Here is an 18,099-nt window from a genome sequence, read left to right on the forward strand (position 1 = left end):
CAACTGCAAAACATGTCTTTTCTATAAACTGTTGTGTGCCAACACAGGCATTAATGCCTCAAATAAAAAATCCTCATTTCAGGAGTTTAAGAAGCTTTATGAACTCTTCAGTACAAAGGTATTCGATGCACTTGTCAAAAGCACCAAGTTATCCCTGGAGATCCTTAAAAGGAGAATTTGTGGCACCAAGTGAGTATTTCTGGGTTTAAATAAGAAGAACAGTATCACAAAGAAAGGAAATAACCTCTGAAAGAGTAAAATCAATAAATGTGTATTTTAGCACTTACCAGAGGGCAAAGATTAAGCCGAAGGTGGTCCCACTGATTCAGTCTGAAGCCCAACTGGACAAACCCAATATGGTGAGTTATTGTTTTCTTTCTACTCATGGTTGGATGATTTTCATTCGCTACAATGGTTTATGGTCAGGGGAAATACATTATCTTTAATTCTTTGCCTGTCTCGTCAAGCACTACAATGTTGCTACTATGTCTGATATTTGTCCTCAGGTAATGATTCCCAATGTAGATGAGATCCAACAGGCCATAAATCAACTTATTGACTGTGTGTTGGAGGTTAGCAAGGGTGTTGCTTGGCAGAAGGAGTACAGTCAAGATGACACACAGAACAAAGGTTACTAACTGTCAGCATGCACATACATGACAGCAGACACCTGATAAAACAAGTCCGCAAATGGGGATCTCCCATAAATTGTCATTTGATCAGTTATAATTAGGATTATTTCATTTAAACTTTCATGTATTATATTAGTTTTAATATCATACATTTTTTAAGTTGTTAGATACGAGCATGCAGAAGTCTGTGAAGATGTTTCAAGTGCACTGACTTGTGTGTGTAAACAGGAGCGAGGGGCCTTGGCTGCAATTAGTTATTGTGACGACATTATCACGAGATCATGAGTTTATTCTACTTTTATCTGAGGATAACAAAACTACTTTCCATGGGATAACAAGGTCAATTGCTATAGTTTCCACCAGAAAATGACCGTATAAAGATGCAGCTTATCAGCAGTCAACAAGCAACCTAAATCCCCCAAAAAGCTGTTATCCTGCGTAAAATGTAACTTTTAACAATACAATGGCTGCACAAATACTGCTTTAAAAATGAAATCCCACAACAGACATTGTCAAAATAGCTTACTGTTTTCATCTGACAATCAGGTGTCTGATAAGTAAAACAATCATTTGAACAGGATTGGTTTTGTTCATGAAATTGTCAAGATCAACGTTTGGTTAAAACTGTGTTTAAATTAATTTATTTTCCCTTTTTTTTTGTCCTATTTTCATCACAAAAGGCAACAATTTCTTCCAGAGTGTTTTTGAACACAGGGACATTAAAAAAGTTGTGGTCGATCTGAAAACTGCAATCAGCTCCCAGAAGGAACAAGCAAGTGACGTTTTGAAGCATTTCGATCCTTTCAGGGTGATTTGGAATGTGGACAGGAACCTCAAAGTCCAGGTTTGTTTTCCCTAGAAGACATGTTGGCTGTTTTTTCCCCTATAATGATAACGGTTTAATTGTCTTCATTTTTTTTTTTTTACAGGAATTTATGGGTAGCAATCCATCCCTGATTCAGATTAAATCTGAAATCCAGTACTACGACTCAGTTGAGCAAGACATTGATGCTATCAAGCCTGAGATTGTTTTTGGGTCTACTGAACTTTCAACAGGTAAGCTGTTGTTTTTTTTTTTCTTTTTTACTTCTATGCTGCCTTGCGAAAGTATTCGGTCCCTTGAACTTTTCAACCTTTTGCCACATTTCAGGCTTCACACAAAGATAGAAAATGTATTTTTTTTGTGAAGAAAACAACAAGTGGGACACAATCGTGAAGTGGAATGAAACTAATTTCAATGTGTCAAACGTTTTTAACAAATAAAAAACTGCACCGCCTTTAGCTGCAATTACAGCTGCAAGTTGCTTGGGGTATGTCTCTATCAGTTTTGCACATTGAGAGACTGAAATTCTTGCCCATTCTTCCTTGCAAAACAGCTCGAACTCAGTGAGGTTGGATGGAGAGCGTTTGTGAACAGCAGTCTTCAGCTCTTTCCACAGATTCTCGATTGGATTCAGGTCTGGACTTTGACTTGGCCATTCCAACACCTAGATACGTTTATTTGTGAACCATTCCATTGTAGATTTGGCTTTATGTTTTGGATCATTGTCTTGTTGGAAGATAAATCTCCGTCCCAGTCTCAGGTCTCTTGCAAACTCCAACAGGTTTTCTTCCAGAATGGTCCTGTATTTGGCCCCATCCATCTTCCCATCAATTTTGACCATCCTCCCTGTCCCTGCTGACAAAAAGCCGGCCCAAACCATGATGCTGCCACCACCATGTTTGACAGTGGGGATGGTGTGTTCAGGGTGATGAGCTGTGTTGCTTTTACGCCAAACATATCGTTTTGCATTGTGGCCAAACAGTTGGATTTTGGTTTCATCTGACCAGAGCACCTTCTTCCACATGTTTGGTGTGTCTCCCAGGTGGCTTGTGGCAAACTTTAAACAACACTTTTTATGGATATCTTTGTGAAATGGCTTTCTTCTTACCACTCTTCCATAAAGGCCAGATTTGTGCAGTGTACGTGTGATTGTTGTCCTATGGACAGACTCTCCCACCTCAGCTGTAGATCTCTGCAGTTCATCCAGAGTGATCATGGGCCTCTTGGCTGCATCTCTGATCAGTCTTCTCCTTGTTCCAGATGAAAGTTTAGAGGGACGGCCGGGTCTTGGTAGATTTGCAGTGGTCTGATACTCCTTTCATTTCAGTATGATTGCTTGCACAGTGCTCCTTGGGAAGCTTGGGAAATCTTTTTGTTAGGGATGGCTCGTTTGACACGGACGCTTCGGCGCTCGTTTCATCTTCGTGAAGCAAAGTGGTTCGGCACAATGTTCCGGGGCGTGTATGAAATGGCGCTAATCACGTGATTGATGACGTCCGAAGCGCCGAATGCATTGTTTGGTGGAACCACGGTTCAGAGGTCTCTCATCGTTTGAACACTTGGGCGCGCTATTCTCTATAAAAGGAGAATGAATCCCAAACTGGTTTCCCAACCAGTTCTGTTGCCCTGTCAGAATTGAATTCAATTCATTGCTCTTTTCCATGGCTTCTGGCAAGAAACGTTTTGTGGCTTGGGATCACTTCACCTTGGTTTCTCCTAATAAGGTGATACTATTGTATAGGGGTAGGCGGTATGCACGGTATCATACCTTATGCGGTATTTTTCACCAACGGTAGAGATTTTTTTGCCATACCTTATACCGCAATAGCTCATGAGTCCTGTAGATGGCAGTAATGCAAAGTTTTGAACATCCGCTTGGATATGCCGTGCGACAGTAATCGCAAGACAAGGTAACACGAGTAATTTGTTTTACCACCTGCGGGGTAACCATGCTCCGGAATATGAAACGAGTCAAAGCCGGTGTTCTGTCGATTTCTCCTACTTGTCGAGATTTGCTACTTTGTGGTTTTGCGCATGCGCCGAGCCGATTTTCTAAGTTTCGTTTTCACGCCCATAATGTTTTGCTACCCTGCGTCTCAGCTGGTGTGTAACGGTAACATCCTCAAAATCCTGATTATTTTCTCTTTTGGAAGACATGGAAAGTAATAAAACACTCATCGTATTAACAAGCAGTTTAACATGCACAAATGGGGTGTCTGAAACATGACGCATATTTGAGCATGTTGAATAAGTGGAAGGCGCCTATGAAAGTTCCGTTATCCAAGAGGCAGCGGCTTTTCTCTCACAGAGTTTATTCGAGGAAATGTACCTTTTCTTGTTTTTTAAATATAAATATAACGTATATATTTTTTATATTTCCTGTGTTTTCTGTTTTGCACAATAAATTTAATTTAATATTGCTGCAAACATCCTGATTGAAAGGGTTTATTTGGTGCTATGGTAACCACTGAGAAACTGTTCTGTTGTAATTTATATACAAAAGTACCATACCGCGATATATACCGTCAGTGGCTCAAATTTTACCGGGGTATACATTTTAGGCCATACCGCCCACCCCTACTATTGTACAATATACTATTGTGTGATGTAAGATGTTTGCTAGTTTTTGTTTTTCAAGTGTAAATATAAGCTTTATTATTATTATGGGTATGCATGCTAATATAGTTCTCTTCTTAAAATAAGGGGGCAGCACATTTAAGAATCTAAGTTATGTAGGACAATACATTCATTTTGGACTTGTTTATTTAGCACATATCACAAACAAAGCGCTTGCGGCCATTATTACACAGCTGTGTCCCGTGTACCAAACGCCTCTCTGTCTGTGTTCTGACAGAAAGGTGTGTTAATTACGCAAAGTGTTTCTGAATTATTTAAAACAACTAAAGTGTACTATTATTCTTAGCTATGGATGATGTCTTTAACTAGACATCATGTAGATGGTGGGTTGACGCAGTCACTTAACTGATAGCTCAGTGATTAGCTTAGTGGCTTTTGCATCCAAAGGTTATGAGTTTGAATCCAGCATTTTACAAGTTTGCCCTGCGTTTATTTTCTTGATATGCAGAATTTTATTTTTGTAGTGTCAAGGAAGCAAAAGCTTGATTCTGTGTGGGTGGATATGATTGTTATGGATGTGCAACCATTTTCTATTGTGGAAGATAAAGGTTTCAAGGTACGGTGGCTAGTAGTTCTAGTAGAACTACTAGCCACTTTCAATGTAACACAAGCACTTGTCATATAAAATCACAATTTTCTTTCTTTTACGCTTTTTATTTTGTACATATTAAAGTATAACAAGGACAATGAGGCTGGTTGAAGCAGATGATACTTGCGGTGCACCACCAGATTCCACTGTTCTGTGTGGTTTCAAAGCCCCGAAACTTTGGTTCATTTCCTGGCACAATCAGATGAACTCTGTGGAAGCTTCATGAGGCTTCACCGGCCATCCCTACTTTTTGTATCCAAATCCGGCTTTAAACTTCTCCACAACAGTATCTCGGACCTGCCTGGTGTGTTCCTTGGTGTTCATGATGCTCTCTGCGCTTTGAACAGAACCCTGAGACTATCACAGAGCAGCTGCATTTCTACGGAGACTTGATTACACACAGGTGGATTCTGTTTATCATCATCAGTCATTTGGGACAACATTGGATCATTCAGAGATCCTCACTGAACTTCTGGAGAGAGGCCCCGTTTACACAATAGGAAGACGCAGATATTTTCCTGCAGTTTGGCCTCTCATTTACACCAAAACCCCGTTTTTATCACAGAAAACGATTATTTCTAAAACCTCCGGCCAAAGTGGAGATGTCTGATAACGCCGGTTATGTGTTGCCGTGTCAACTGGGAGAAACGGCGTTCTAGGTTCTTAAACGTCACATTATGCGCCAGAAAATGCTTAACGTCATGCGAGCGCCTTATGTTTACAGTTTGTTTGGCTACTGATCAGGATTATCATGGATGATGTTAAAGTTCTACTAATTTTTACGTTTGTGCAAACGATTCTGGCCTTATTGCATTTGCCACCCCAAACCTGCTCGCACAGTTCAAAATAGAGGAGCATCACTTTTCCGTGGCTCTCCTGCGTCCAGTATCCACTGACTGTCTATATTTCCCTCTTATTGCCTTCAGTTTTGTTGTGATATTTGCTCGCGTTACCTCCTCCTTCACATGAGGAAAGTCCTCGATTCTGAGGATTTTGATTGGCTTGCATGGCTTTATTCGCGCTTTTATGCGGGTTGATGTAAATGACAAGTTTTTTGAAAACGATGTTGTGTGCACGATGTTATTATTGAAAACGGAGGGGGGGAAATATTCGTTTCTCTAAATACCCGGCTATGTGTAACTGTGGCCTGAGTTTGCTGCACTGAAAGTAAAGGGGCCGAATAATATTGCACGCCCCACTTTTCAGTTATTTATTTGTTAAAAAAGTTTGACACATCCAATAAATTTCATTCCACTTCACGATTGTGTCCCACTTGTTGTTGATTCTTCACAAAAAAATAAAATGTTATATCTTTATGTTTGAAGCCTGAAATGTGGCAAAAGGTTGAAATGTTCAAGGGGGCCGAATACTTTCACAAGGCACTGTATCTACGGCCTGGTAAGGATCAGAGGATTTATCCATTATGATCTGTTAAACCTTAAAACTGAAGGAGGGTGTACAATCTTTTTCAGGGTAAATGCTGATTGGAAAACCCATGATATTGGTTGTACCGTCACATGTTAGCCTTTGCTAGTTTTTTTTTTTAATTTGGTCTTTTAAAGGAGTGATTCAAGCTTTACATGGGAAATTCTTTCTCTTTCCTTTTTTTAGGTTTATTAAAGAAGGCATTGATGGCTGAGACCAAAGCCTGGAAGAAACTGATCTGCAGATACTTGAAGGAGGATTACAAGAAGAAAATGATTAACATCAGTTTACACATCAACAAATACCTTGTACAAGTATCGCATTCTGTTTCTAATCTGGAAGATGTGCGTCATGCCATGGGCACCCTGTCAAAGCTTCGAGATGCTGAAATTCAGACTGATATGACATTAATTTCTATTGAGGTATGACTAGGACGGTCATTCGTTTTTTTAGACATATACAGTACCTTAAGCAGAGCTCCCTCTTTGACCTTTACAGTTGCAAACATTGCAGACTGATAAGAAACATGAAATAATGTTGTTTACAGGAAGCCTTTGAAATATTGACCAAAAATGAAGCAGAAGTGACCAAAAGAGAAGCAGAAGGAGTGTACAATCTGAGGCATCTCTTCACACAACTTCAGTCTAAAGCTGTTAGTACTATCAAGACATTCAGGCTTTTTTCTTTAAATGATTTTTTTCATGATGTGTTCCTCTGTAACAAAGCTTCGATAATGAATTTTGAACTCGGATTTTCTCAGAGATCAGTGCAAGATGAGCTGGTTTGCATGCAGCCCAAGTTCAAACGAAACCTTGTGGAATGTGTTGCTGTTTTCGAGAAGGATGTTTACTCTTTTAAGGAAGAATACGACTCTGTAAGTAATCTGTGAATGACCTTGTTTCTATGGGTGTTTGGAAAAATGTAGACGTTCTTATCAGCTCATATGATCCTGCATTTCAGGAAGGCCCAATGGTTGAAGGAATTCCTCCACAAGTAGCCAGCAGGCAGCTGCAAGCCTTTCAGGTACCATTACTGCTCACTCTCACCGTTCTATATTCCAGTTAATGTTTTACGCTTAAAACATGTGAGGAAGAAGAAGAAAAGCCTTTAGCTTTATTTTGAGTGGAAGATAATCTATTTTGATAGAGACTTATAAAGACAAATTGAAAAGAAATTCAAATCAAAAGACTACAAACTACATGAAACAGCAGTACAAAAATGTGAAATTACATTTAATTTGAATTTTGGTTTTGGTTTTATAAACATGGCAGTTTTCTTCTCGTTTGCTGAATCTAATTTTATTGCCAAAAAATGTTCTTTTTACTCAGGCTAGATTTGATGAACTGTGGAGAAATTTCACCACATATACTTCTGGGGAGCAACTTCTCGGCTTACCTGTTACGGAGAATAACTTTCTACACCAGAAGAAGTTTGTTACTATCCTGACAAAGCTTTCTATCAGAGCCATCAATGAAAATTCCATTAATATTAACTAACAAAGATTGTAATATCTTTTAAGGATTTTTCCTTTTTTTTTTTTAGAAAAGAGCTTGAGCTGCTTCGGAAACTCTACGGCCTGTATGATACAGTGATGAGTAAGATCAGTGGGTACTATAAAATCCTGTGGACAGACGTGGACATTGAAAAGATCAATGCAGAACTTGTGGAATTTCAGAATAGGTGGAGTATTTCTGAGCCATTACAACCTGCTTTGTGCCAGCATTGTATTTTTGATTTCTTTTGTATTCCTGTGATAGATATATTGTTTATCATCTCTATTTGTAGGTGCCGGAAGCTGCCCAAAGCACTAAAGGACTGGCAAGCCTTCCTTGACCTAAAGAGGACCATTGATGATTTCAATGAGTCGTGCCCGCTGCTGGAATTGATGGCAAACAAATCCATGATGCGGAGACACTGGGACCGGATTGGAGACTTAACTGGACACCAATTTGAGGTGGAGTCCAAAACCTTTATGCTGAAGAACATCATGGAAGCCCCTTTGCTGAAGTACAAGGATGATATTGAGGTTCGCTGGAAGTTTGAATACATTTAATTCCACAGTTCTAGCAACAATATTTCTTCTTTTTGTATGTGTCTAACCTCCTTAGCCTGGCTTTCTTCATTCATAGGACATCTCCATATCTGCTGTAAAAGAGAAGGATATTGAGGCCAAATTGTCACAGGTAAAAGACTTGTGGTCTGGTCAGACCCTTAGTTTGATGACATTCAAGGATAGAGGAGAACTAATGCTGAAGGGGGCAGAGACAGCAGAGATTCTTACCATCCTGGAGGATAGCTTGATGGTACTGGGCTCACTGCTAAGCAACAGGTAATACAAGTTAACAACAGCTTCAGATTTACATTCCACTGATTAAATCAGTTCCTAAGGAGCCTTGAACTCCGGAACAATATAATGAAAGTCTGTTAAACTAAAGTGAATGTACGCACTTAGTTAAAGAGGAAGAAGTAGAAATAAACTTATCTTGTTCTTAACAGATTTGACATTTACCAACAGCATTTTACAACACCTTTAAAGTTTTAAGTAGCTTGTGTCCTTATCTGCTTTGTACAGGTACAGTGCATACTACAAAACAGAGATCCAGGATTGGCTCTCCAATCTTTCAACATCATCGGAAGTCATTGAACAGTGGGTTATTGTGCAAAACTTGTGGATCTACTTGGAAGCTGTGTTTGTTGGGGGTGACATCGCCAAAGACCTCCCACAGGTGCAGTTCATGCTTTCTATCCTGGGGAAAACTACACCTTAGAATGCTTCCTTAAGTAAAATTCAAACTGCCCTTTTTTTTTCTATTACAGGAGGCAAAACGCTTTCAAGATATCGACAAGTCCTGGATTAAGGTCATGCAGCGTGCTCAGAAGGTGCCAAAAGTGGTGGACTGCTGTGTGGGTGACCCAATGTTAGGGCATCACCTACCCGAGCTTCAGAAACAGCTAGAGCTCTGTCAGAAATCTCTTGCAGGGTAATTCTTTACGAACAACATTAGTCCAAATACTTTAGATTGACTCAAAAAATAAGATGTGCAGAATTAAATAGATTGTTGTTATACCAGTGCAGTGGGTGTTGATGTTACGTATTTCTAATTTAACAGTTACCTTGAGAAGAAGAGGCTCCTTTTTCCAAGATTCTTCTTTGTATCCGATCCATCTCTTTTGGAAATCCTTGGACAAGCCAGCGACTCTCATACAATTCAGGTTAGAATGAGTTTGAACATTGTTGTCACTATGAATATATGGATATACATATACCTATATATAGATATATATCATTTTTAAATTCATTTATTTATGTATTCAGTTATTGTTTTAATTAATATAAATTACAGCCATACATCTGAATGTTTGCATGATGTCTTAAAATGAAAATTCAAATAATCACTATGACCTCTTTAAGTTTTACTTGGATAACTTTCAAGTTGACATTTTATCACTTGACAAAAGTCAATTTTGATACAATTGTGTTTCAGTCTCATCTCCTTGGAGTGTTTGACAATGTCAACGAAGCAGAGTTTCATCCAACGGAATATAACAAGATTTTGGCCGTTCTCTCACAGGAAGGGGAGAAATTACCGGTATGTCGTGTGCTTTTAAAGAGTTTAACTGATTCATTTTGGTTTTCTCAACATGTAAAAATATTCCATTGTACAGCCCCAATTCCTAAAAGGTTTGACCACTGTTTAATGTATAATTAAAAACGGAATGCAGTGATTTACAAATCTCATGGATGGTCCCACTCCTTCTTTGTCCGGAGGACGCAGCGTCTGTGATTTCTAAAAAGAATTTTAAATTTTGATTTGTCTAATGACAAAACAGTTCTACACTTTTCCTCAGTTCACTCTAAATGAACCATGGTCCAGAGAAGATGGCAGCGTTTCTGGATGGCATTCACATAGGTTTCTTCTTTGCATGATAGAGCTTCTTACTTGCATTTGTGCATGGCAAGGCAAGCTGTTCTCACAGACAGTGGTTTCTGGAAGTGTTCCTGAGCACATGTAGTGATTTCCATGACAAAATTATTGTAAAAAGTTTGTAATACAGAGCTGCCTGAGGGCCCAACGACGACAGAGATTCTACATAGATAGATTCTATCAATCTTTGAATGATATTTTGTACTGTAGACCAGTACAAGCTCTGCAGTTGCCTGATAACGAGCTGATCATTTCAATCAGGTGTGTTGGAGCAGGAAACCTCTAAAACATGCGGGGCAGTGGTCCCCGAGGACCAGGTTTGAAAAACACTGCAGTAGACAATGAAATATTGTGCTACTTTGAGGAACAGTGTTCTGAAATTGCTCCAACATTTGTTGACATAGTTTTTTTGCAGGTTGCTGACCCCCTGCTCCCTGCTACTTTAAGGGGCTTTTCCAATACCCAGTCATATCCAGCTGCTACACGTTCCTCCAGCTGTTTCCTTTTAGTAGCACTTGCTTTTCCAGCCTATTGCAGATCCCTTCCCAACTTATTTGAGACATTTTGCTACCATCAAGTTCAAAATATTTCATTAAACAGTAAAATGTCTCACTTTCAACATTTTATGTTTTCTTTGACCTAATTTCAACAGAGTGTCCCGACTATATTGAAATTGGGGCTGTAAATCCCTTTTACAGTTTGTGTAAATGGAAAAAAAAAAAAAAAAGATTTCTAATCTTTGGTAGTTTAATCTGTAACATTGCTTGGGTGTATCAATTCTTCGGTTTTTAGAAGTCTTTGATAATTGCAGTTTGATAAACGTGTATTTCTGCTTTCAGCTGGACAAATGTGTCATGGCGCAGGGAGCTGTGGAGCTCTGGCTTGGAGAGCTGTTGCTGCAACAGCAAGCCTCCTTACACTCCATCATCAGAGCTTCAGATCTAGAGATAAACGATGAAGACTTTGACCTTCTCACTTTCCTTGACAAATATCAAGCACAGGTGAGTAGACAACATTGTGGCCGCTTGGAAATACATTTAGCAGGTTGATTTCTAATGCAAGCCAGTATCTATCAGGTCGCCATGGCTTGCACCTCCAGCAGGTTGTACTGTGTGATATTTGCTTTTGTTATAGATTTTCTCCACAGCTTCAGTCTTGTACTAAATCTATGACACAACTTTCCTCCTTTGTGGAAAAAAGTTTTTTAAATAACAAGTGTGAATATCTTTGGAGTTTTGTACGGAAGCCCAGAGCGGACGTGGTACGTATAAACTTTTGTTTGATGGTTTTCGATCATTTCCAGAAAACAATAATCGTTTTCTCCAGATAACGAGATAATTATCTCGTTATCTGGAGAAAACCATCAAAAAAAAAGTTTATACGTACCACGTCCGCTCTGGGCTTCCGTAGTTTTGAGAGATACAATGGTATCATAATTGATTTCTATATTCATAGAGTTCCCAAGATTCATTTTATTCTGCCTTGTCTGTTTTAAGGTGGGCTTGTTAGGAATCCAGATGCTTTGGACAAGAGATTCTGAAGTGGCCCTAAGAATCGCTGCCGATAAGAAGGAGATCATGCCTCTTACGAAAAAGAGGTTTCACAACCTACTCAGCATGCTCATTAAACAAACCACCTATGACCTGAGCAAATTTGACAGAGTCAAATATGAAACACTTGTCACAATTCATGTGCACCAGAGTGACATTTTTAATGACCTGGTAAGGTTTTTTTCTTCAGTAAATGTCTGTTCTTTTCTTTCTGTAAAACACTTGAGTTAAGCTCCGCTTTGTTTGTAGGTAAAGAAGCGTGTGAAATGTATCAGCGACTTTGAATGGCTGAAGCAGAGCAGATTTTACTTCAAGGAGGATCTGGACAAAGTCATTGTATCCATAACTAATGTCGACTTCATCTATCAGAACGAGTTCTTAGGCTGTACTGATCGGCTGGTCATCACCCCTCTGACTGACAGGCAAGAAAAGAGAAAATTGATTTTTATAAGCAACTTGCTGTAATAAGTCAACTTTGCTTGTAGGTTTTAATTCCTATGTTGCATTCAAGAACAGTTTTTTTTTCTACAAAGGTGTTATATCACACTGGCCCAGGCTCTGGACATGAGTATGGGAGGAGCTCCTGCTGGGCCAGCCGGCACCGGTAAGACTGAAACCACCAAAGACATGGGTCGTTGCCTTGGCAAGTACGTTGTGGTCTTCAACTGCTCGGACCAAATGGACTTCAGAGGACTCGGCAGGATATATAAAGGTACATTAGGCAATGAAACAAGTCATCGAGCAGTGGTGTACAGTTTCATTTATGTGATGTCCTATTGTGTTTTTATTTTCCAGGCCTTGCACAGTCAGGGTCCTGGGGCTGCTTCGATGAGTTCAACAGAATCGACCTGCCAGTGCTTTCCGTTGCTGCTCAGCAGATCTCAATTGTTCTGACATCACGAAAGAAACACAGAAGCACTTTCATTTTTACGGACGGAGACTGCGTGAACTTGAATCCAGAGTTCGGCCTGTTTATCACCATGGTAAGACATGGAAACACACAGTCCTATTAAAAGAAACTCTTTGAAACTAGATGGAAAACATTAGATATACAGTATATACAAAGATATGTCATGCCTCTGTATCTAGAATCCAGGATATGCAGGCCGTCAGGAACTTCCTGAAAATCTAAAAGTGCAGTTCAGGACAGTGTCCATGATGGTGCCAGACAGGCAGGTGGGTCAAGGCTTCTTTCTGTGGAGAGAAACGTTTTTCTTTTTGCTGTGGTCCTAACACATCCCTCTACACTTTTGTCTCCGACAGATTATAATGAGAGTCAAACTAGCCAGTTGTGGATTCAATGAGAATGTTAACTTAGCACAGAAATTCTTTGTTCTTTACAAACTTTGTGAGGAGCAACTCACAAAACAGGTGAGAATCTTGTTAGCATTTCATAAGTCCTATTTTGTTTGGTTATTGAACTACTGACATATAACCTCTGCTATTTGACAGGTCCACTATGACTTTGGACTAAGGAACATCCTGTCTGTGTTGAGAACACTTGGGGCGTGTAAAAGAGCTCGACCTGATGACACTGAGTCCAGCACTGTCATGAGAGTGCTTCGTGACATGAATCTGTCCAAACTGGTATCACACAAACTTAGTTCTTACCAACAGCTGTGATATATTGAATTGTATTGAATTGTGGGTGTGAAAGTATACTCTGTACACTGGATACAGTGCTGTGAATAAAAAAATCCATCTGTGTGTTTCAGGTGGATGAGGATGAGCCCCTCTTCCTTAGTCTTATCAATGACCTGTTCCCTGGTATCCAGCAGGACAACAGCACATATACTGAACTTCAAGCTGCTGTTGCTAATCAAGTTGAGCTTGCCGGTCTCGTTAACCACCCACCGTGGAACCTCAAGCTTGTTCAGGTGCCTTAAAATTGTTGTTTAGCATAATTATTATAAAGTTAGCTTTTGGAAAGTACTTTTCTTACTGGTATATCACTGTTGCTGTCTGGGTCAGCTTTATGAGTCTTCTCGAGTGCGCCATGGGCTGATGACTTTAGGCCCAAGTGGGGCCGGGAAGACCTCGGTTATCAACGTTCTTATGAGATCACTGAGTGAATGTGGAACCCCACACAGAGAGATGCGCATGAACCCCAAAGCAATCACTGCTCCGCAGATGTTTGGTCGTCTGGATGCAGCAACTAATGATTGGACTGATGGAATCTTTTCCACACTGTGGCGGAGGTCACTCAAAGCTAAGAAGGGTAATTCCAACATTTTGTCAACATCTAAGCTAAGAAAGTGTTTGTGATTAATACAGATGAGATCCTAAGAAAAAATATAAAACTGTCCAAATGAAAACGGTATTGTATTAAATAATATCTAAGCAATACATAGTATTGTACTTTAGACATTTTTATCATATTACATTCAGTATAACACAATATAAAGGTTGTTGCAATTTTAATGTGATGCTAAATACTGCATCTGCACGATATTACTGCCCAGCTTCAACAAGACAATGAAAATGTCAGCTCAGAAGCTGAGCACTTTTCTTAAGCTATAGATGCCAGTTCATGCATATTTAGAGCTAAAATATGAGACGTCACATGAGACAGCCAGTATGGTTTACTGCACAGTGCGTTGTAAACAAAACACAACAAAACAAAATGGTGACCCGCCGAGCTGCCTTGGTCGTAAGCACCTCGTCCCTGACATGTAAACCCACCTTTCAGATTGACACCACCGCATACGGAACTACACTTAGCCTTGTCTGGTCCGAGGGTAGCAGCTGGGGCAAATCCCAGGCTCCTGTTCCTACGGGACCCCAAAACAGGCCCCTTTTAAGTTCTGGGAATGACAGTGGAGATGCTGTTGTCCTTGGCACACACTGGCTCGCCCACTTTTGATCCAGTAGTGGGACAGCGGCTCATTAGTGACTGACAAAGTGCCAGAGGCTGCCGGAGAACTCAAACATTTAATTGCTTCGACGGGTTTACTCTTCAGGGGAAGTCATCTGGATTGTGCTGGATGGTCCCGTTGATGCAATATGGATCGAGAACCTCAACTCAGTCCTGGATGATAACAAAACACTGACCCTGGCTAATGGTGACCGCATCGTCATGTCACCATCCTGCAAGTTGGTGTTTGAGGTGCACAACATGGATAATGCCTCCCCTGCTACTGTGTCCCGTGTGGGAATGGTTTTTATAAGCTCCTCAGCTCTCAGCTGGCTACCCATCCTCCAGGTACTTTTGTGATATCTAAGTGTTGAAGACTTTTTTTTTCCTGAAAAAGAACAATGCTTTGTAAGCAGTGCTTAGATAGAACTTGGCTTTTGTATTGCAGGGATGGGCCAAGAAGCGCCCTGCTAGAGAGGCAGAGAGCATCATCGGTTTATATGAAAAGACATTTGAGGATGTTTACATGTATATGAGGCAAAACCTTAAACCCAAAATGGAGCTTTTGGAGTGTAACTACATAATACAGGTGTGTATTTAAAAAAAAAAAAAGACTGAGAATAAAAACAGAATCAGATGATGCCTCGAAGCCTGAATTGTTTGACTATGTTCCTTCTTCAGTCCGTCAATCTGCTGGAGGGCCTCCTCCCAACCAAGGAGACAGAGGGCTTTGCTGGAAGCAAGCACCTTGAGCGCCTCTTTGTCTTTTGCCTGATGTGGAGTCTGGGAGCTCTTTTAGAATTAGAGGACAGAGACAAGCTGGAGGTCTTCATGAGAGGTCATGAAAGCGAAATTGATGTGCCTCAAACCAAGCCGGGAGAGACTATATTTGAGTACATGGTCAACACAAACGGTACAGTTATTTGACACGTAAAAGAGCATCAATTTGATGTTTTTTTTGTATAGTTTAAAGTGAACAAGCATTTGAATGTGGTGGCATGGTGGTTAAGTTAGCACTTCACAGCAAAAAGGGTATTATTGCGGGGTTTGTGTGCCCTCCCTGTATCTGCATGGCTTACACTGTAGTTGCGAGTGTCTGATTGTCCGTCTCTGTATTAGTCTTGTGTTGGACGCTCTAGCGTCCCTGCCTTCTTAACCAATAGCAGCTGTTAAAGGCTTCAGCCTCCTGCTACCCTCAACAGGGTTTACAGAATCTGGTCTCATTTCAGAGGCATCAGATTCGGAGATTTTGTTAAGACCCCTTCGCACTGCATATACCCACCTGAGAGTAATCTTTAGTATCAGTTATATGTTGTTAATTGTTGTGAAATAAGATGTATTAGAAATATTTGCTTTAGATGTCTGATACTGCCTCAAGTGGTGCGCCACAGCACAGACATGAAAGGACCCATTGTGCATACGTTCAGCACATCGCCAGCTTTGACAACGATGGGATGAGAATGGGTTTATATGTGACTAAAAAGAATGGCGACTTTTGTTTTAGGTGAATGGTGTCACTGGAACAATCTTGTGGAGGAATATGTCTATCCAACTGACCATGTGCCTGACTACACCTCCATTCTTGTTCCAAATGTGGATAACACAAGAACCTCTTTCTTGCTGGAGACTATTGCCAAACAACACAAGGTGATCTTGTGGTTTTTAAAAGAATATTTAGATAATGTTTATACTTAAAAATATGTTACTTTTGGTCTAAACGCTAAATGTTTTATATGTACAGGCCGTACTGCTTATTGGTGAACAAGGGACAGCGAAGACAGTGATGATCAAAGGCTATGCAAAGAAATACGATCCTGAGACGGATCTGTTCAAATCACTGAACTTCTCATCTGCCACAGAGCCCTTGATGTATCAGGTAAAAGATATTTTAAAATGTTTTTTGTGCTTGAATTTTTACAGTCCTACATTGGTTCATGTTTGCAAAAACTTTCTTCGTACACAGCGATCAGTGGAAAGTTACATTGAGAAAAGGATTGGCAGCACCTATGGACCCCCAGGAGGACGCAGGATGACCATCTTCATCGATGACATAAATATGCCTATTGTCAACGAATGGGGAGATCAGGTGTTGCTTTCTTTTTTTTTTTTAATGAACATCTGTCTGTCTATCTGTCGCTTTAATCTGATGAGTTACTTTATGTGGCTATCCAACCAGATCACAAATGAGATAGTCCGCCAGATGATGGAAATGACTGGCATGTACAATCTGGATAAACCAGGAGATTTCACCACGATTGAGGATGCACAGATTCTGGCTGCCATGATCCACCCTGGTGGGGGTAGAAATGACATCCCACAAAGACTGAAGAGACAGTTTACAGTCTTCAACTGCACTCTGCCAGCCAACACCTCCATTGATAAGATCTTTGGTAGGTTGGTCTAAAATAATCACATTTGTTCTGCTTCCATTACTGTAGTTTTCATTTTACAGTTAACGGTTTCTTCATGTTCTTTTTGTGCAGGTGTGATTGGCTCTGGATATTTCCATGAATGCAGGGCATTCCAGCCAAGCATATCATCAATGGTTAAATGTCTAGTGTCTGCTGGGAGGATCGTTTGGCAGTGGACAAAGGTACTTACCTGGAATATGATGAGAAGTTTATAATAGGAATTGATTATAGGTATATGGTATTGATAAGTTTGTTAACTTGTTTTATGACACCACATTGAAGGTCAAAATGCTTCCAACACCATCAAAGTTCCACTACATTTTCAATTTGAGGGACTTGTCCAGGATCTGGCAGGGAATGTTAAACGTTAAGGCAGAGGAGTGTGGTGACATCTCCACCCTATTGGCTCTTTTCAAGTGTGAATGTACAAGGGTGATAGCAGACAGGTAAAATCCTTTTTTAAGTTAAAAAACAAAAAGTTGGAAGAAAGCATTACTCTAAGACTTTGCTTTGTTGCAGGTTTATTTGCTCTGAGGACAGAGATTGGTTTGAGAAGGCTGTATGTCGTGTCATCCAAGAGCACGTTGACCCAAACCTCGTTCAAGAGCTTCATTCTGAGCCGTATTTTGTGGACTTCCTCCGAGATGCACCTGAGCCAACTGGAGAGGAAGACGATGATGCCTGTTTTGATGCCCCTAAGATCTATGAACTGGTGTGAAATCTGAATTCGTACATCAGCGCTTGATAGTTTCATGGTAGTAAGTTGATGGAGGAAACTGTCACCATAATCTGTATGAACAACTTGTTTCAGGTGCCAGATTTTCAGTTCTTATCAGATAAGCTTGTGATGTATCAAGCTCAGCACAATGAGGTAGTAAGGGGCTCCACCCTGGATCTGGTTTTCTTCAAAGACGCAATGACTCATCTTGTCAAGGTGACACCTGAAGCGAGTATAGCTGATGCATTTCTTGTAGACTAGGCTAGATATAATACTGATTCTTTTTAGATTTGCTCCTCTTTAGGTCTCACGAATCATTCGCACTGACAATGGAAATGCCCTGCTTGTGGGAGTGGGAGGATCAGGAAAACAGAGTCTGACGCGCCTGGCCTCATACATAGCTGGATACAGCATCTTCCAGATCACATTAACCAAGTGAGATGAGTCATAGTTGTGAGAGCTCTGTTTGTAGGGACTTTAATCACACTGATCAAACTGTTCTTGGGGCTCTCTGAGGGTTAGAGGCGCTCCCCA

The 18,099-nt window shown here is 40.3% G+C and overlaps 1 pseudogene; it reads left to right on the forward strand.

The window, feature by feature from the left end:
* Nucleotides 1-18,099, forward strand: part of LOC142376972 (dynein axonemal heavy chain 8-like) — a 61,258-nt pseudogene that overhangs the window by 30,638 nt on the left and 12,521 nt on the right.

Source organism: Odontesthes bonariensis, chromosome 3, assembly GCF_027942865.1.
Source record: "Odontesthes bonariensis isolate fOdoBon6 chromosome 3, fOdoBon6.hap1, whole genome shotgun sequence".
Lineage (NCBI taxonomy): Eukaryota > Metazoa > Chordata > Actinopteri > Atheriniformes > Atherinopsidae > Odontesthes > Odontesthes bonariensis.